This window comes from Bos grunniens, chromosome 4 (genome assembly GCF_055505025.1).
Source record: "Bos grunniens cultivar Pamir isolate PY7600 chromosome 4, Bosgru_T2T1.0, whole genome shotgun sequence".
Lineage (NCBI taxonomy): Eukaryota > Metazoa > Chordata > Mammalia > Artiodactyla > Bovidae > Bos > Bos grunniens.
In genome coordinates, this window is record NC_141168.1 from 88717639 (window position 1) to 88738985 (window position 21347).

General features: G+C 41.3%; 1 non-coding gene across 1 annotated transcript; it reads right to left on the minus strand.

Annotated features, from left to right (window-relative positions):
• Nucleotides 1–9449: 9449 nt before the first annotated feature.
• Nucleotides 9450–9583, minus strand: LOC147374496 (small nucleolar RNA SNORA43). Its single transcript, XR_015163317.1, has one exon. It is a non-coding gene; the product is annotated as a small nucleolar RNA SNORA43 (small nucleolar RNA).
• Between the last annotated feature and the right edge of the window lie 11764 nt (nucleotides 9584–21347).

Consider the following 21347-nt stretch of genomic DNA (forward strand, 5'->3'; position numbering starts at 1 on the left):
GATCTTATTTGTCAGAAGATTGTTTTTTAAATGTAGAAATTCAAGAAGACAGCCTTTGAGAATGCAAATTTTGAAGAACTTGGAATCTTTTTTTTCATTTCAATTATAGTAGAAACCACAGAGCTCAGCTAGCAGGATATCACAGTGTGTTCAACATAAGGAAATCACAGTAATAAAAACAGCCTCTCTTCCTTGGGTGTTGGGTGCTCTCTTTGCCCTGCACCATTTCCTGTGTGTTATTGATTAGAGGAATAGCAATAAAGAGTTCTACAGGGGTGGAAAATTAAATCATGGTGACTAGCTAAGTAGTGATGAATGGATTTGAGGAGAAGAAATATGATGATTCCTTACAATGTAGAAATGATGCTTCCAGAACTTTTCAAGATTATTTGCCTCTGTTGGGCCGAAATAAGGCTTATGTGAGGACAACAAAAAAGTGATAAGAATGCCTGAAATTCACAGACTGATTAAAACAAAAATGAAGGCAAAACAGTTCACAGGGGAGAGGTACAGATGGAAGAGAGGCCTTTAACTTGAGATATCCCTCATGCCTGCGGGCTTCTGGGGCTTGGGCTCCCAGAGGGATGAGCTGGTTTCAGCACTTGTTGGGACTGACTTGCTGGTCCTGAAACCTCTGGGGATGTCTCCGCACACTAGCATTTACAAATAAACAACTCTATTAGAACTACATTTTTAATAGAGCCCACTACTGAAAAGGGTTACACATGAATGAAGATGAGAAAGAAAGAATGTTAGACCTTCTAATTCAATTTCACTTATTCATCTTTTCACCACACCTAGAAGGCTGTTGGTCACAATGGAAACAAATTATAATTCAAAAGAAATTACTTTATTAAATTCATACCCGTATACAATACACATTGTCATTCTAATCTCTATCTAAAATGAAATTTAGAATGGATTTTTTGATAACTCAAATATTTTCACTTAAAAGGGTAATTTCAAGATTCTAGTCATGCTTTTTCTGAAATCAATTAATATGTGTGGGATGATTCGTGAGAAAAGGAGTGTATATATACACGAACAGCATACATGGAATATTTTTGAGAATTTCAGCCAAACACAGATATAGTAGTTTTAATGACTGCTTTTTAAAGTCCAAAGTGTTTTTGCCAAAGTGCCCATATAATCCAATTTTAATGTACTGATGATTTAAACTTGTTTTACATAAAAGTTGATTTATAACTTGTAATCTGTTCTATCTCTCTGAATTGGAAGCATACAGCAATTTCATCCCCTGATTTCAGCCCTCAAATGTTCAGAATGAAAGAGATATTAAGGAAAATAGAATAATGAGTTTCTATTATTAGCAGGGTAATGTGGGGAGATTTGGGGTGCTGTAGGAAAAACTTAACCACCTGAAAATCACCAACCTCCTTTCATCTAATAGAGCTTGAAAATATATTATTAAAATCAAATTAAAAAAAAACATTGTTACCCTCAGGAGCCATCTTATACAAAGTCATTTCTTTGGGAGGTATAGGGCAGGCATCTGGTCCTGAGGCTCAGAGATGAGGATGTGTGTATTTACACCATCTTATTCTTTGTGATCTAGACCATTAACAACAACCCTGGGAAGGAGCACTGTGAAGAGTAGTGAAACTGAGAAGGTTCTCCTGCTGTGGGGATTCCCAGAATCAGGACCCTTAGCCTCAGAGGCAGTGGGAAGGCACAGAGGGAAGTCACTGCCGAGGAAAAGGGACCTGCAAGGAAACCGAGGGAACTGCATTACAGTTGTCCTTAGGACCACTCATCCTGGTTTCTGTAGGCTCTAAACTGTTGTGATTAGTGTGGAAAGACTGGGGGAAGGTGGTGGGAGATTGTGGGTGAGGAGATTTCCTTAAGCCCTTCATGGATTTATGTTTAACATTCTATGAAAGAACACTAGGGTTTTCCAATACCTACTTTACTGTAACCATTTTTGACGCAGGCAGGCAGGGAGTCTAAGCAGTGAAGACTAAAAATGGACTTCTCTAGTCAACTTGGAGAGCCAGATGGGATTGGCAGGTTCTGTGCTTGTGTATCTAACTCCATAGACAAGGCTTATCCTGGGAATGAAATAAATTATTTCTGGAGCCCCTCAACGTTGGAGCCCTAGGACTACTATTAGGGAGCAGGTATGCGGATGTGAATAGCAAGAAGAGATAAGAAAGCCTTCCTAGGTGATCAATGCAAAGAAATAGAGGAAAACAACAGAATGGGAAAGACTAGAGATCTCTTCAAGAAAATTAGAGATTTTCTTGAAATTTCATGCAAAGATGGGCTTGATAAAGGACAGAAATGGTATGGACCTAACAGAAGCAGAAGATATTAAGAAGAGGTGGCAAGAATACACAGAAGAACTACAAAAAAGATCTTCACGACCCAGATAATCACAATGGTGTGATCACTGACCTAGAGCCAAACATCCTGGAATGTGAAGTCAAGTGGGCCTTAGAAAGCATCACTACGAACAAAGCTAGTGGAGGTGATGGAATTCCAGTTGAGCTATTTCAAATCCTGAAAGATGATGCTGTGAAAGTGCTGCACTCAATATGCCAGCACATTTGGAAAACTCAGCAGTGGCCACAGGACTGGAAAAGATCAGTTTTCATTCCAATCCCAAAGAAAGGCAATGCCAAAGAATGCTCAAACTACCACACAATTGCACTCATCTCACATGCTAGTAAAGTAATGCTCAAAATTCTCCAAGCCAGGCTTCAGCAATATGTGAACCGTGAACTTCCTGGTGTTCAAGCTGGTTTTAGAAAAGGCAGAGGAACCAGAGATCAAATTGCCAACATCCTCTGGATCACTGAAAAAGCAAGAGAGTTCCAGAAAAACATCTATTTCTGCTTTATTGACTATGCCAAAGCCTTTGACTGTGTGGATCACAATAAACTGTGGAAGATTCTGAAAGAGATGGGAATACCAGACCACCTGACCTGCCTCTTGAGAAATCTGTATGCACGTCAGGAAGCAACAGTTAGAACTGGACATGGAACAGACTGGTTCCAAATAGGAAAAGGAGTACGTAAAGGCTGTATATTATCACCCTGCTTATTTAACTTATATGCAAAGTACATCATGAGAAATGCTGGACTGGAAGAAATACAAGCTGGAATAAAGATTGCTGGGAGAAATATCAATAACCTCAGATATGCAGATGACACCACACTTATAGCAGAAAGTGAAGAGGAACTAAAAAGCCTCTTGATGAAAGTGAAAGAGGAGAGTGAAAAAGTTGGCTTAAAGCTCAACATTCAGAAAACGAAGATCATGGCATCCGGTCCCATCACTTCATGGGAAATAGAGGGGGAAACAGTGGAAACAGTGTCCGACTTTATTTTTTTGGGCTCCAAAATCACTGCAGATGGTGATGGTGACTGCAGCCATGAAATTAAAAGACGCTTACTCCTTGGAAGGAAAGTTATGACCAACCTAGATAGCATAATCAAAAGCAGAGACATTACTTTGCCAACAAAAGTCCGTCTAGTCAAGGCTATGGTTTTTCCAGTGGTCATGTATGGATGTGAGAGTTGGACTGTGAAGAAGGCTGAGTGCCGAAGAATTGATGCTTTTGAACTGTTGTGTTGGAGAAGACTCTTGAGAGTCCCTTGGACTGCAAGGAGATCCAACCAGTCCATTCTGAAGGAGATCAGCCCTGGGATTTCTTTGGAGGGAATGATGCTAAAGCTGAAACTCCGGTACTTTGGCCACCTCATGCGAAGAGTTGACTCATTGGAAAAGACTCTGATGCTGGGAGGGATTGGGGGCAGGAGGAGAAGGGGACGACAGAGGATGAGATGGCTGGATGGCATCACGGACTCGATGGATGTGAGTCTGCGTGAACCCTGGGAGTTGGTGATGGACAGGGAGGCCTGGCGTGCTGCGATTCATGGGGTTGCGAAGAGTCGGACTGAGCGACTGACCTGAACTGATGGGGATGTGAACTGGTCTAACAGAATGAAGGGGTGTGGGCAGAGGGGCAGAACTTTGCTGAGGGCTTAGCAACAGGGACTGTGGGCAGTCACAGTACAGACTCCCCAAGTCTTTACCACCTACTGCAGTTCTGAGGGTAAAGGAAAGGAGGTAGGTGACAGTTTGCTGGGGTCTCCCCCTCTTTCTCATCGCACACTGCAATCTTCACATTCAACCTCCCACACACTCCAAATTTTATCACTCTCATCCACACCATAATAGGTCCCTGTTTTCTGTTTTCTAGTTGAAGAATATTTCTTTCTGGTGTCAGTAATGATCATTTTAAGATACATTCTAGATAAAATAATAAAATGAGAGCCATGAAATGGTTACTGTCAACCACCCCTCTCTCCTTTACTAATAAAACATTCCTGGTGGCGATATTGACATGCTGACAAATAGTTCTTCAGGGCTTCCTCTGAAATCTCCAGTAGCAAAGTACCTGAGGAATGGACTGGAACAAGAGAACAACTCCAGAATGCAGACACCTTTTGAATGGAGAACAGACAATGGCTAATATTTGGAAATACAAAAGCTAGTTGTCTTTGTTCTTTAGTATCCTCAGTTCAGTTCAGTTCAGTCACTCAGTCATGTCCGACTCTTTGCAACCCCATGAATTGCAGCACGCCAGGCCTCCCTGTCCATCACCAACTCCCGGAGTTCACCGCTGGACATAGTGCATGTTCATTCAACTGAATGAGCCTTCTTAGGGCACTGAAATCTCTCCCTTTTAGATTTGCCCAAATCTTCCATCTAATATCCTAACTCCTTACCCAGTGGACAGCCCAGATGCAGTTCTTTTCATATCTGTGACTATTCAAAAATATCGTGACTCTTGTAATTTCAAATGAAGCCCACATACTATTGAATACTTTGAGAACATAAAAAGAATGAGGTAAGCCAGACTTTTGTTTATAAATGGGCTGAACTTTGTAGAAAGCATATACCTCTTTGCAGGAAGAACCTCTTCAGGAATCATCAGCTTTTGCCCACTCACACAATTTTCCTCATTCCGATAGCTGGGAGAGAAGTGGTTTTGCTGTCACAATATCCAAACACTGATTATTGTAGCTCTCCCTTTTAGCTTTAGATACTATGTGATCCAGTTCTCCTATTTAATAGATAAGGAGACTGAGTTCTCCTGGTCTACTTCTAGTCAGAAGTGGTAGAACAAAAGAACATTCTCCAAACTCTCAAACTAGTGACATTTCCTCCCACAAGATAACTTTCTGCAAAAGACAGAAGGGGTAAGGGGTTCTCCTCAGATGCATGTAAGCTATCCACTCAGTTATAGGGAATAGACATGCACTGAAGAGAATTAATAAGGTAAAACTATTTATTTATATATATATACACACACAAACATGACAACATTCCAGGCACATGAATTCAAACAGGAGTTGACAAACAGTACAGAGAATGAAGGCATTTATGTAAACCAAAATGAATCATGTACATTTTCCATGGGCCAAGTCTGAAGTTGCATTGCACCCTGATAACAGTGTTTACCTCTGGAGAGGCCTCTAGATCTAGGGGTAGTAGTCAAAGGGGAGTTTGTCCTTACGTGTATTGTTTGTAGCTTTATGAGGAGAATCTACTTATGGGTTAATTATTTAAGAATTAGGCAATGGCACCGCACTCCAGTACTCTTGCCTGGAAAATCCCATGGATGGAGAAGTCTGGTGGGCTGCAGTCCATGGGGTTGCTAAGAGTTGGACACGACTGAGCGACTTCCCTTTCCCTTAAAAGAGTAAAGCTACAATTTTTTAAAATTGTCCTCTATGAGTTCACCGCTGAACGTTTAAGGCTTCAGTTGCCAATGGGTCACTAAATCAGGTGCATCATTCTATCAGCAATGAGCAGTGAGGGGAAAATATTCTCCTTTGGGGAGTAAAGACCCATCTCACAATGATTTCCCAATTACCCTTTCCCTTTACTTAACAACAATAAGAAGAAACATCTTTTAAAAGAGAAAAGCTGCTTCCCTGGGGATGAGTAAATAATCCCTTTTCTCTTCCAATATTGACTTTGGATATGTCAATTTTGTTAAAGGTGTGGAAAGCATGAAGTGGTAAATTTTGAAGTGATTCTTATAGTTTATGTAGAAAAAGGTAATTTTTAGGAAACTGGTCTTCTTCTGCTAAATAAGGAACAGTTTTCTCTCCACCCTCCATTTCTCCCCAGACTTTAGGGATGGTTTTATTACTTCTCTGTTGATGACCAAAGCATCTCAATTCTTCATGAAAAGTCTGAGGTGGATCACAGGGACCTTTATTGGAAATATACAAACATATACTTATGTGTTTGTATACATCAATAATACAGTATGTATGGGTATGCTATTTGATGAAGTGCTGTAAAATTCTTCTCCCATTTCCAAGTGCCATCAAGTTTCTGCCAAGAGAGCTAAATTGGCTTTTCTGATTCCTGCCAAATCCTGTTTAGGGAAACCACCTGTGGTCTCAAAGTTGTGTTACTATTTCCATATACTTGTGAATATTTTCCACTCAAAATAGAATAACTCCCCCTGCCCCCTTCTCATCCATGTGGTGTCACACACGTGTGCATCAAAGGTAAAGTGGTGACACGTCCTTTTTATTCTTTGCCCTACAAGCTCGGGGCCTGGTCCGATTGCCGTTCTTACACTTGTAAATGCAGCAAAGAGGTTCATTTCTCGAGTGCCTGCTCTGTGCCTGACCCTGTGCCTGGGACCTGAGAGAGGGTGGTGAATACAGTGGATGTGAGCCCTGCCCTCATGGAGCTTATGTTACCTCTGCTGCCAGCGGGATCACTCAGGTCCCCAGTTACCAGGGCAACAGCACTTTCAGATGCGTTAAGAAGTTCTAACGAATGTGCAGTATCATGCTCCATTCTGCAAACAAAGCCATTTATTTTAGGCTGAAGCATTTGCAGCAAAATTTAAATAATTTATCTGGATTGTGTCAGATTGAACACTTTGTGATATCTTTTTGGTTTTCTTCAGTAGCACATTTATTCAATAAAAGCTTTGTCATCTTAGATTTTTTTCAACTAACTCTTCAAGCTAGATGTATGAACTAAACAGGAAGATGGGGCCAAGAATCTGCACCTATCTGAGAGAAGTGTTATATAGGTCATTACCAAAGTGAATCAGGACCTCAAGTATTTTTTTACTCAATGCTCAAAGATCTTGGGACAGAAATAACAAAAAAAAAGAAGAGGCTTTGCTGGGCCACAGCTGCTACTAAACGTTACCTATTCTGAACCTAAGAGCTGGAAACACCCCTGATCCCACCCACCTCCACCCAAGAAAAAGCACTGAGTCCTGAAATTCCCATTAAAAAAAATGGAATCCTTTCGGTTAGCTTAGCATTGCTCTTGGAAAGAGGGCCTGTCAATCTAGGAGAGCCAGCCCTAAACTTGGGCTTGGCATTAACCTTTTGTAAGATTCATATGTGCAGGTCCAAGCCAGGGAATGAGGCACCGCAGGTGAGCATCACTGTTTGAAAGCCTGGAGGGAGAGAGAGAAAGATGCTGGGCAGCCTCATTTGGAGAGACTCGGAGGGCCACAGCCCCGAGAGAGCACTCTGAGCACAGAGGCACAGCATCTGGAGACAGGTTGCTGCTCAGCTCTATACAAAGCCAGTTCTTGTTTTTTCTCTGATTTTTTTTCTTAATTTATTTATTTTTAATTGAAGGATAATTGGTTACAATATTGTGTTGGTTTCTGCCACACATCAATATGAATTAGCCATAGGTATACCTATGTCCCCTCCCTCTTGAACATCCCTCCTACCTCCCACTCCCCACCCTATTAAGTGATTTCTGATATGTTTTAAAGCACAAAATCAAACTTTCTTCTTTCAGAATCTTAACGAGGGATTTCTTTGGTGGTCCAGTGGCTAGGACCCCTTGATTCCACTGCAGGGAGCAGGAGTTCCATCCCTATTGAGGGAACTAAGATCCCACATGCCATTCAGCAAGACCAAAAACAAAAAGAATCTTAACGAATGTTCCTGCGTGTGTCCTAAGTTTTTTCTAAGACAGGGTGTTGGACATCTCCTGTCCTTGCCCCTGAGGCAGGAGAGGTGAGGTGTAGCACCCTATAGGCTTAGAAGGGCCTTGTCAGAGCATACAGTGCTGGGAGGTCCAGGGTAGTAGAACCTGCTGGCCTCTCTTTCCGTAGCCCACAAGACACATTTGTACATCTAGCACTTTCCACACAAAGCAGCCCATGGTAGCAATGCTGGCATGTGGTCCCCGTGCTGTTCACGGCACTGCTCTGTGGTTCATCTTTCTGCACAGCCTCTGGGAGTCCGGCGGGGGAACCACAGCTTCCTGCTGTCCCTGTTCGGTAAGCAGAATGTCAAGGTTTTAGAAATGCCTTGCTTTCACTCCACCTAGAGGTAAAACAGTCGTTAGCAGAAGCACATTTGCTTCTTGGGGATATGTTTGTGAAAACATAACAAAGCCTTTATTTATGAGTTTCATTCATTATTTCAAGCTTAAGAAACGTGGCCTTTGAAAAAGTTGAAAAAAAAAAACTTGTTAAAGATGGAGAAATTATACTATTGTTCCTGGGTTGAATGGTGACACAGATAATTTAGTCAAAACGTATCTCTATTTTTTGTGTGTGATAAGTTTTTGAGTCTCTGATTATAGCTGGCTGAAGGTTTACCCCCAAATAATGGGGTTTGGGGCATTAATCATAAACCGATAGCTTTCAACAGCAGTTGCTATGACTTTCTTCATGTGCAATAAAGCACTTCTAATGGATTACACGATTAACTTTCTGCAGTTGAAATGAATGAGATATTAATGGTTTTTGAGAAATCTGATTGGAATTAAGTTAAAACACATTGACTTCTTCCACTTTATGTTCATACTATAGTAGTTTAAATACATTTTTCATTATTTGAAATCTTTTTCTCTCAGCATATACTAATGGTGAGAGAATTAAATGACACTGAAAATTCTGGAAATCAAGAGAAACAGATTAGAACTGCAAGCACCAGGCACATGAAGAGAGAGAAGAGTCGTTAAGGTAGGTCTCCAATTAGACATTATTCTAGTAAGCTCTACTTGAGACGGGGACACATTGCCCCTGTGGAGGCAATAACTGCCACATTGACATCAGCAATGTGAAATTGTCTAGTTCCTTTGAGCATAATGGTTTTAATTAAGTAAAATAGGAAGCTAAAAAAATAAGCAAAGATAATTAAGCAGCATTCGTCCCTTATGCAAGAATGTGCTACAACAGGTTGTTGTGAGGATGGGTGAGTGAGGCATTTTACTGTAGAGAAAAGGTTGAGAGTAAAACTGTCAGAAGTTATATTTTTGTTGTATTTTCTAAGAGAAAGAGTATTGTTATGTTCTCTTAACCTCTGTTAATTACTACTTTGATATTCATTTAAAGCATTGCAAATTTAAATGAGAATCTTTATTTTTTTAATTAAAAAAAAATTTTTTTTTATTTTTATTTTTTCCACTGATGTCTGGCTACAAACCATTCTTAGTGCCCACGGTTCTGAGCACTGAGCGTAGAAATAGCCGCTTCCTCTCTGCCCCAACGGCACGGGCGCAGCAGGGCGGCCACACCCGTGGTGCGGGCAAGTCCGGCATCTGCAGGGCAGTAAGAATCTTTAAAGTCAAATAATGACCACCCTGTTTTTGTTGTACTATGTAAATCCTCAGTTCTTTACTTTTGCACTTTCTTCCATTTAGATTTAGTTATATATTCATTAAAAGTTAAATTTTATATGTATAATCTAAGCTTTAAATTTAAACTTAAATTACAAGGGGAGAAAAGTGTTAAAGGTTTAAAAATGTGTTTTCCAGGACACGTCAGCTCCAAGTCAGGTAGTTGGTTCAATCTAGTTGTTGTCCAAGGACTGAATTGTTTTAACATAAGGTTTTCCAGTTCTGGGAGCCTCAGTTCTTTAAAACTCTTTTAAAATTTGTATGTTTAGATTTAAGCAAGACCTTTTTACTCCCCATCAGTTGTGAGATTTAATGCATGAAGCTGATGTGGCTAACAAGTTTATTTTAAGAATTGTTTAGAAATGCTGTTGCTTCAGGTTCTTAAATCACTCAATGCTCCAACTTCTAATCAAATTTTTAAAGACTTACCAATGTTTGCCTGTGTTTGCACTATAAAAAGCACTGGATCCTTCCCATCTATTTGTGCAAAGAATGATCACTTGCAAGGTCAAAAATATAGCCAGATCCAAATCTCTGCCTCCCCCTTCCCAAAATAGTTCTCAGTATCTCCATGTAGACTTCCTTTTCTGTATAAAGTTCACTCTAAGATTTCAAAGGCACCGCCTGTTTTACTACATTTTAGTCATGTGAAGAGTCAAGTTGTTTTGTAATAAATAATTGTCTTTATTCATAATAATCTGGTGTGCTAATCAAAAGCCTTGTCTTAATTTTTGAGAAATGAGTTTAGTGTTTATAAAGTAAATTCCAGTTTGTTAAGTAATGGCTTTGTATTACCTTTCCTGCTAGATTTTTGTTTATTTTCCCTTGGGTTAGGGGCTAAGATGGAGTAGGATGGGGGTAGTGAATGTATGTGATGTGATTTGCCCTTGTGTATTACAATCCTTTGTTGTTTTATCACTTAAATGTTGGTAGTTTTCTTCCTGGTTTTCATTTTAGTGGATAAAATTGGTATTTTGAACTCTGAATGGAGACTACCACCACAGCATTAGTTCCACATATTGAACCCTTTAGACTGAAATGATTGTTTTATTTCCTGATTACCCAGTTGGTTGAATATGGGGGAAAAGGGGTGGAGGGGTTGGAGAAATAGGATAGGTTGTATATCGTTTCTATTAGAGAAAGAAGAAAATGGGACTGAATATTTGACAGATACGGTTTTTAGCCACATCTGGCTTAGAAAAGAAGAAAAGAGGTAACCATTTCTTCATCTGTGAAATGCAAATAGTACCTGTCTTAAAAAATTATAAGAGTTGAGGAGACCGTATGTGTAAAATACTTGTTATAAATGTTAATTCCCTTCCTAACACTTTTTTACCTTCCATGGATTTGCCTTGACTCTGGAAATTAGGGCTAAAACTTAGATAATAACTCTTTCACTGACTCTTAATTCATCTTTTTTGTTTGTCATAGTTAAGATGCAAATTGCAGTACACAAGTAGGTCAAATCCTTAAAAATATTTAAATTCCTTTTTTAAAAACTTGAAACAATATTCTTACCAAAGTTAGTTGAGTTTTTCTAATAGAAACAATTGGCTTAGTCCCACTTTTATAGTCAGTTTCAGTTTGACTTATAAACTTAGCACAATGTGAATTTCACTTGCAGCACAACAGAATCATAGGATGTCAGAGCTAGAAGTGACCTTAGAGAGTATCTAATTCATTCCCCTTGTTTTAAGATGAACCATCTGAGGCTCAATGGTGAAATGATGTGTTCAAAGCTATATAACTAATCAGTGATAGCCCAGGCTGGGACATAGTTTGATGGTGAAAAACTTCAAGCTACCTCTCCAGGGAGGTCTCAAATGTTTATTTTTTCAACTATTCTTTATTTTATACCATAACATTCACTACATATTAAATGACACTTTAATACAGTAGGACAATCTTAAATACATATGGCTTCAAATTGTACAATATTGCATTAATGTTTCGGGGGTAAGATTCTTATTTGAAGTCTAAAGTTTGCAGAAATGCATATAGATTTTTTTTCATTTACTACATTCTTCTTGTGTAGCATTAATTGTGTATCATTTAAAATTACTATGTAAGTATATTTTGTCATTCTGTCTATACTTAGCAACAAATTTGCATTTTTATTTGATGTAATAATTGCTTTAATGTAATTTTTGTTAGAAGATTTTGCATTACCTTTATACTTTATATCTAACCTGACAGAATGACTGATTCTTATGTCATTCTAATAGTGTTGTAAATAATCACGTGAAATGTGTGAGATAGAGTACTATATTTGTAAATATAATTTTATGGCTGTTTTCATTTAGTAGAAACTTTTCCATCAGTATGGAAAACTAAGAAAATTGCTTTCTACTGTATAATCTGGCAGTTATCATAGATTAAAGCTTATTTTTCTGTGAATAAAAACTTATCCAATAAAGCACTATTCTTTATAAAAAAAAAAAAAAAAAAAGAATGTGCTACAAAAATCTCATTTGATTTCATTAATTTACATGTCACAGAGCAATTAGCTTTGTTTACCCATCTCTCTCAGAGTGTAGGTGCATCTAAATTCTATCCTAATTATGTTTATAAAGAGTGCAGCTACAAAGGGTGTTGACTATTTAAAATGCACAATTAGCATTGTAGTTACTACAACTATGGGTAAAACATGTCATCTCCTTGTTCATTTTGTCCCACTGCTACATGTAAATTGTGGAGTGGGATGTGGAGTGTCATTTGGGGAAAGGGGAATAAAGTTAGGTAGATCCCCAAACCAAGCGGCTTGCCTCATCGACAGCTTTACAACACACTCAGTGTCCAGAGTCCTTTGCCTCCGTATCTGATTGAGAAGAGTGTTAGGTCATCAGAAGCCCAAGCCCAAATTAGTTTCCAAATGAAAGATGTGTGCCCAAGGTTATTTGGTACAGTCTTAACTCCAAAGCCTTATTCAAGTCTTGCCAGGATCTCCTGGGCTCAGAAACCATCATGGGCTGGACAATGAATCTCTGTTGTTGCAGGAGGAGGGGTTGGTGAATCTTCCTTATCGATTCAAAGAAGAAGATAAAGTAAAACAAAACCCCAAGTCCCATTTGTACCATTCAAATGGAATTTTTCACCATCTATGGAAAGATATTGGAGAAGGCAATGGCACCCCACTCCAGTACTCTTGCCTGGAAAATCCCATGGACAGAGGAGCCTGGTAGGCTGCAGTCCATGGGGTCGCTGAGGGTCGGACATGACTGAGTGACTTCACTTTCACTTTTCACTTTCATGCATTGGAGAAGGAAATGGCAACCCACTCCAGTATTCTTGCCTGGAGAATCCCAGGGACGGGGGAGCCTGGTGAGCTGCTGTCTATGGGGTCACACAGAGTCAGACACGACTGAAGTGACTCAGCAGCAGCAGCAGCATGGAAAGATATTTGGGGTATAATAGAGGAAACTGAATATGGACTAATTCTCGGATACTATCAGAGAATTAGTAATATTTTTAGGAGAGTGAGTGGCATTGTAGTCATGAAGGAAAATTTGGTTACTTTTAGAAGTAAATGCTGAAGGAGTGAGTTATGATATTGACAACTTAATTTCAATATATACTGAAAAGACATATGCAGAGAGATAAAGCAAATATGGTAAATATAAGCAGTAATTAAATTTGATAATTTTATTTAGTTTTGGCTGTGCTGGGTCTTTGTTGCTGTGCAGGCTTTTCTCTAGTTGTTGAAGCGAGCAGGGGTGCTATTCTCTAGTAGAGGTGCATAGGCTTCTCATTGCGGTGGCTTCTCCTGCTGTGGGACATGGGCTCTCAGTGAGCAGGCTTCAGTAGTTGCAACTTTTCCAATGAGTCAGTTCTTCGCATCAAATGGCCAAAGCATTGGAGTTTCAGCTTCAGCATCAGCCCTTCCAATGAATATTCAGGACTGATTTCCTTTAGGATTGACTGGTTTAATCTCCTTGCAGTCCAAGAGACTCTCAATAGTCTTCTCCAACACCACAGTTCAAAACCATCAATTCTTCAGCACTCAACTTTCTTTATGGTCCAAATCTCACATCCATACATGACGACTGGAAAAACCATAGCTTTGACTTGACAGACCTTTGTCATATGGGCAGTCATGGAACCAGTCATTAAGTGTCTGTGTATCATTTGGAAATGTTTCTGGCTGCTAGCAAGAGAAAGCTCAGCCAACAATGGCTGAATCTCAAAGAAACTTCATTACTTACTAAACAAGAAGCGTACAAGTTATCCATTTGGGGTTGGTCCAGCAAGTTAGTCATGCCCTCAAGGTCCTGGCCAGAGAAGGAATGGCATCCCACTCCAGCACTCTTGCCTGGAAAATCCCATGGACAGAGGAGCCTTGTAGGCTGCATGGGGTCGAGAAGAGTCGGACACGACTGAGCTGCTGAGGTCCAGCCCCGGTGCAGTCAGGGGTTTCGAAGGGGAGACGGCATCTGTGAGGATCAGGAAACAATTGCTTAATTAAACATTAATTAAGGATATAAAGAGTAGTAGAATAAGGATAGCTCAGCAGGAAATTCAGTGGAGAAAAGAGGCTGAATAATTCAGCCAGAAGATGAGAGAAAGAACGACATGGGGAGACCAAGCTTCGGTGAACAAGGCCCGCACTTTATTTTCCAAAGTAGTTTTTATACCTTAAGTTATGCATAGAGGATAATGGGGGAAGGGGGTAGAGTCATGCAGTAAGCTTGCATCATCTTCTTGCCCAGAGGCCTGTTAACATTTTAAGACCCTTTCTTCAGAAAACTTATTTTTCTCTAAAGGTGATTAGTCAGGCACCACCCTCCAAAAGCATTAGATAAAGTTGCATTCCTACAGGGCAAATGTGTGGTGGGCTATAACAATAAAAAGAATTAACTCAAGGGTCCAAGGTTACAAACATTAAAGCTACTACTTACATTTCTATACACCAATTATATCAATCAATACACTGCCAGGGACACAGCAGGTAAGGGATATGGAGACTTAGCAGCAAACATTGGCCCAATAAGTGAAAAACTCTTCACCAATACAATTTCTAATCAATCTTTTAATTGCTCAAAGGAATCTGTATTTAGACAGTTTAGAACATCTCATGCCTCTCACAGTTGGGAGGCTCTGAACAATAACATGTGGCCGGAAAAACCTATTCAGACAGGCTAGAGGACTTCCAAAGGAGTTTGTAGGTTGAAACACTGTCACACCCGGGAACTTTATTAACTGGAGCTGTAAGTTAACTCTTTTTTCAGAGACAGGTAGTGGGGGACAGCCCCCCGTAAAGTCAGAGGTGTAGGTGAGAGCACAAAGCAGAAAGTAGGCAGACTCTGGTTTTGGGGGTAGATGCTCGAGAATTTCCAGGGGGACTCCTGAGGCTCGATCCCGCCTTTGCGTATGCCGAGCCTCCTTCCTCATGACCTTTGCCACAGGCGGAGTTCCTTACGCTGGCTCCCAGCACTGAGCAACTTCACTTTCACTTTCATACATTGGAGAAGGAAATGGCAACCCACTCCAGTGTTCTTGCCTGGAGAATCCCAGGGACGGGGGAGCCTGGTGGGCTGCCGTCTGTGGGATCGCACAGAGTCAGACACGACTGAAGCGATTTAGCAGCAGCAGCAGCAAGGTCCTGGCTGTTCTGCCCCTCTGTCTGGTCACCCTCAGCCCATCAGCTTCTGACAGCATCAGTTCATCATTGCAAGGCTGCTGCTGCAGCTCTAGGCATCGTGGCCACATTCAAAACCAAGGGGGTGGGCAAGGAATAACAAAAGCCAGCTCTCCTTCTTTGCTTGCTTCTTTTATCAGGAAGCGAAATCTTGGAGTTGGTAGGAAAAGGATAAATTTGGAATTTGAGATTTACAAAAACTGACTACTATATGGTACTCAGACAGTAAAGAATCTGCGTGCAATGCAAAAGACCCAGGTTCAGTCCCTGGGTTGGAAAGATACCCTGGAGAAAGGAATGGCAACCCACTCCAGTATTCTTGCCTGGGAAATCCCATGGACAGAGGAGCCTAGTGGGCTGCAGTCCATTGTTGTTGTTGTTCAGTCCCTAAGTCCTGTCTGACTCTTTGCAACCCCGTGGACTGCAGCAGGACAGACTTCTGTGTCCTTCACTATCTCCCTGAGTTTGCTCAAACTCATGTCCACTTGCTCAACCTCAGTGATGCCATCCAACCATCTCATCCTTTGTCACCCCCTTTTCCTCCTCAATCTTTCCCAGCATCAGGGTCTTTTCCAATGAGTCCGTTCTTCGCATCAGGTGACAGAGTATTGGAGTGTCAGCGTTAGCAACAGTCCTTCCAATGAATATACAGGACTGATTTCCTTTAGGATTGACTGGTTTGATTTCCTTGCAGTCCAAGAGACTCTTAAGAGTCTTTTCAAGTACCACAGTTTGAAAGCGTCAATTATTCGGCATTCAGCCTTCTTTATGGTCCAACTCACATCCATACATGACTACTGGAAAAACCATAGCTCTGACTAGACAGACCTTGGTTGGCAAAGTGATGTCTCTGCTTTTTAATACACTGTCTAGGTTTGTCATAGCTATCCTTTCAAGGAGCAAGTGTCTTTTAATTTCATGGCTGCAGTCACTGTCTGCATTGATTTTGGAGCCCAAGGAAATGAAATCTGACACTAATTCCACCTTTCCCCCATCTATTTGCTATGAAGTAATAAGACTGAATGCCGCGATCTTAGTTTTTTGAATGTTGAGTTTTAAGCCAGCTTTTTCACTCTCCTCTTTCACTTTCATCAAGAGGCTCTTTAGTTCCTCTTCACTTTCTGCAATTAAAGTCGTATCATCTACATATCCAAGGTTGTTGATATTTCCTCTGGCAATCTTGATTCCAGCTTGTGCTTCATCCAGCCCAGCATTTCCCATGATGTTCTCAGCATATAAGTTAAATAATAGGGTGACAATATACAGTCTTGACATACTCCTTTCTCAATTTTGAACCAGTCTGTTGTTCCATGTCCAGTTCTAACTGTCACTTCTTGTCCTGCTTACAGGTTTCTCAGGAGGCAGGTAATGTGGTCTGGTATTCTCATCTCATTAAGAATATTCCACAGTTTGTTGTGATCCACACAATCAAGGGCTTTAGTCAAAGGCTGCAGTCCATGGGGTTGCAAAGAGTCAGACAGGACTGAGAGTCTAACACTTTCACTTTTCATATGTAAAATAGATAAACAACAAGGACCTAGTGTATAGCATAGGGAACTATATTGAATATCTTCTCATAAGCTATAATCGAAAAGAATATAAAATATATATATATATACTTATACGTTTATATATGGAGAGAGCTAACTCACTTTGTTGTATACCTGAAACACTGTAAATCAACTGGACTTCAATTGAAAAATAAAAATTAAAAAAAAACAGAATGAAATGTCACCTCACACCTGTTCGTATGTGTATGATTTAAAAAATAATAATGGATGTTGGCAAAAAAAGAAAAAGCAAAATCTTTGCCAGAAGACTGCAGATTTCTATTTCCACTTGAGGGGCTAGAACAGACAGAGGCCAATCCTAGCTGCAGGGAGTCTGGGGCGTGCCATCACAATAAGTGACTACATCAGTTATGATTCATCCCCTGGGGCTAGGGATGTGCTGTCTCCTAGAACAAGATTGATGTTCTGTTAACGAGAAAAAGGGAGAACGCCAGCTACTTTCCATTTGCTAAACAGATGCCCCTTTTCTCTAGAGAAGATACGGTTCTGTTTTTACTAGGTGACAAAAATGATTTTAAGTGAGAGTAGAGCTAAAACTCATTCTTCACTGTATCCTGTTGCTGTTTAACAAGAAGGTAAATGGCGCCCAAAAGAGACTTCAGGTTTCTTGTCTGTCTGCACAGTGAAACAGAAACTCTAACCATCCTTAAACTAGGTTTTTTTTCCCTTTCGAGTTTGGTAGTACATTTCAATATACAGTTTACTTTTAGAGATTGTTCTCACTGTGATGGACATTATGCAGCAGAATAGAATATATGCTACCATTCAATGTATTTTTAGCCACAGTTGAGCAAGTGTCCTCTGTTTGCAAGGCTCTGTAATAGGTGATTACATGTTCTCTTATTTGTATAAGGATCTGCCTGCCTATTACAAAAAGCCCCAGTTCAGTCTGAGTTATCAGACTTAATAAAGAAAGAAAATGCCTTCAGAGCTTTCAGCAATTGTTCTAATGTCTGCTTTCTCCCAACCAATATAAGATAATCTTGACATCTGGGCTGTTTAAATGGAAGCCCATTTGTTGATCATAGCAAGTGATGGTCATTACTAGAGTTCCTCCTGTCCCCTTCCCTAGGCCTTGGCCCCATAGTAGGCTTTCTTTTAGAAAGAATGCTGCATGCTCATTGCGGATGGATTGAAATGAATTCCCAGACTAACAATAGCCACCTAACAATCACTGGGATTCATAGTCACGTGCCCTTGGAGGCAGGCCTAGAATTGAATGGCCTGGGCCAGAAAGTCTGTAAGTGTCTAAAAGTCCCTCACCACCATAATCGCATATTTGTCTGATGACTTAGTATTTGGTGTTGATGGCTGGTATTGTGTTGAAGTATATCAATGCTGACTGGCCCCTGTTTCTTGGTAACCTCTGGGATGTGGCTGACTGTCACACTGACTGCTACACAGAGGCTCTGTAGCAGGGCTGGCTTAGAGCAGGCCCAAGAGCCCCTCTTCTCTATGTCAACCTGCAACATCCCCAGGCCCCCTGATTCAAGTATCTTACTGGGGGTGCACTGTAGTCTATGGCTTGCCTGTCTCCTTGTGTGACCCCAGGGAGATGTCCCATTGCTGATAGAAGCCTTGTGACTATTTTACCTCCAAACTTACATTTAACCCTTAGGATAAATATTTTGAGTGATTCTCCCCATTTTTCCTGTTGTTGTTTTTTGTGTTTTGGCCACACCACATGGCTTAGGGGATCTTGGTTCCCTGTGCTTACTCAGTTGCTCAGTCATATCTGACTCAGGCTTCTCTGTCCATGGGACTTTTCAGACAAGAATACCGGAGTGGGTTCCCATTTCTTTCTCCAGGGGATCTTCCTGACCCAAGGATCAAACCCATGTCTACCGCATTGGTGGGTGGATTCTTAAACACTGAACCAGTTGGGAAGCCCCTTAGTTCACTGAACAAGGATCAAACCTGTGCCTGGAAATGGAAGCCTGGAGTCTTAATGACTGGATCACCAAGGGCATCCCTCTCCAGTGTTCTATAAGAAACATCTCTTTGTGATTTTAACTTTACTATAGTAAGGACACAGCACTTAAAAAAAAAAAAAAAAAGGATCAATGTCCTGGGAAATGGGAGAGAGAGAGAGATATAGTGAGGAGCCAGCTTTGCTGGTGCCCGTAGAAACAGGAGGTAAAGTTGGAGCCACAGGTGTGGACAGGTGGGAAGTTGTGGTGATCGGAACTAAAGGAAGTCCTCTTCTACTGCTTTTATATCTTTCAGTTCAGTTCAGTTCAGTCGCTCAGTCATGTCTGACTCTTTGCGACCCCATGAATCGCAGCACGCCAGGCCTCCCTGTCCATCACCAACTCCTAGAGTTCACTCAAACTCAAGTCCATGGAGTCGGTGATGCCATCCAGACATCTCATCCTCTGTCGTCCCCTTCTCCTCCTGCCCCCAATCCCTCCCAGCATCAGAGTCTTTTCCAATGAGTCAACTCTTTGCATGAGGTGGCCAGAGTACTGGAGTTTCAGCTTTAGCATCTTTCCTTCCAAAGAAATCCCAGGGCTGATCTCCTTCAGAATGGACTGGTTGGATCTCCTTGCAGTCCAAGGGACTCTCAAGAGTCTTCTCCAACACCACAGTTCAAAAGCATCAATTCTTCAGCGCTCAGCTTTCTTGACAGTCCAACTCTCACATCCATACATGACCACAGGAAAAACCATAGCTTTGACTAGATGGACCTTTGTTGGCAAAGTAATGTCTCTGCTTTTGAATATGCTATCTAGGTTGGTCATAACTTTCCTTCCAAGGAGTAAGCGTCTTTAGTGACTTAGTAAACAAAGCTATTAGCTCAGAGTGAGGGTAGGAAATGTTGCAAGAGAGAAGAGAAATCAGGAGAGTTGGAAAGTAAATGAACAAGAAAAACAGTATGAGGGTAGGGCACCCGAAGGCCCCAAGGACAATTAGTGATATGCATTTGAAGTGAGATCAGCCAGTGGCAGGTAATATACCCCTAGCTAGACCCTATCCCCTGGCTGGGCCAGATGGAAGACCCACGTGAGAGGTCAGCTCCCAACAAGTTCATGCTAGTAGCTGGGAGCTAGTGGGGCCGGCCTGGAGCAGACTGTGCTACTGGCCAAAGACCTTGCTCTTCAATGCTATAGCCATCACTGGAAGATTTGTCCAGGGCTGGGCTGTGATGTGGGCAGCAGAGTGGGTGCACCTGGGGGAAGGGCACAGGGTTGGTGATCTCCACAGGTGTGAAGGACTCAAGGTCTTAGTCTTCCTTGAGTCCTCCTTCCAGTGGTGGGTGGCTGGGTGGTGCTCCTGTGTCAGGAGAAGGTATGATCAAATTTAATGTCCTTCCTCAGAGCTTTGTGCTGCCCTTTGGGTCCCAGAGAACCTCCTAAGTGACCTGCCATAGTTTCTCCATGCCTGCCTTGTGGGGTTGACTGCATGACACCCAACACCATCCAAGAAACTCATCATACCAGGTTATAAAGCCTTGTCTATTGTTTGTTATCCCTGGAAAACAGAAGAGCAAGAACCCTGTTGAACTTTTTTCTTTTTTTTTTTTTTAACCATTTTATCCCCAGTGCCTGGTAAAATTCCTGAAAGATAGTAGATGCTCATTAAATTTTGAATGCATGAGTATATAAAAGAGGGCTGGCAGGAAAGAGGGATGGAAGGGAGGGAGGGAGGGAAGAAAGGAGAGAGAGAGAAGGATAGAGAGAGGGAGGAAGGAAGGAATCCCTGCTACTCTGTTAGGGATATTCTGAATGAGGTTTGCAAAGATGGATCTGAATTGGCAGTACCCTCTATAGAAGACATGGCAATGCAGCTAAGTAGTGGAAGCTGGTGGGAACTGATGAAAAGGGCTTTCAATGGGGCTCTTTAAAATGTGGAAGACACACTGGAGGTCGCATGGGGGAGGCCAGGAAGACTGGGGCATCAGTGGCTGGCACATACGGGATCAGGGGCTATTTTGATGAGGATGTCAGGAAGGTGAGAATAAGGGATGATGGTCAAGGTGGGCAGGAGGGAAGCAAGAGAGGGTTCTTGGATGACGAGCTGAGACAGACCCACACCTCAGTGGGTGTAGTGGATGTGATGGATATGATATGAGGCCCCTGTAGCTGGTAATCCACAGAGGAGCCCAGTGGCTTCAATTATCCACCTCTCTTTCCTGTTCTTTCTGGAAAAAAAGAATCTCCACTGGACTTGCTTCATCCTTCCCGCTACCTACTCTCTCTTCAGTACTTTATACCCCAACCCCTGGATTTTCTTGTTTGCAGTTTGTGATCTCTTTTCTCAAGACCTTCAAACCCATGGTTTTCCTGACCATGGTGGACCAAGCTAGATCCACCCTCAAACCATAGCATGTATATTCTGAAGTTGTCAAGTACACTGTTTTTAACATAACCTTCATGTAGAATACACACACACACACACACTCATAAACACATACACAAATATATATGATACATATATATAATACATGACATAAATATATGGGCTTCTCTGGTAGCTCAGCA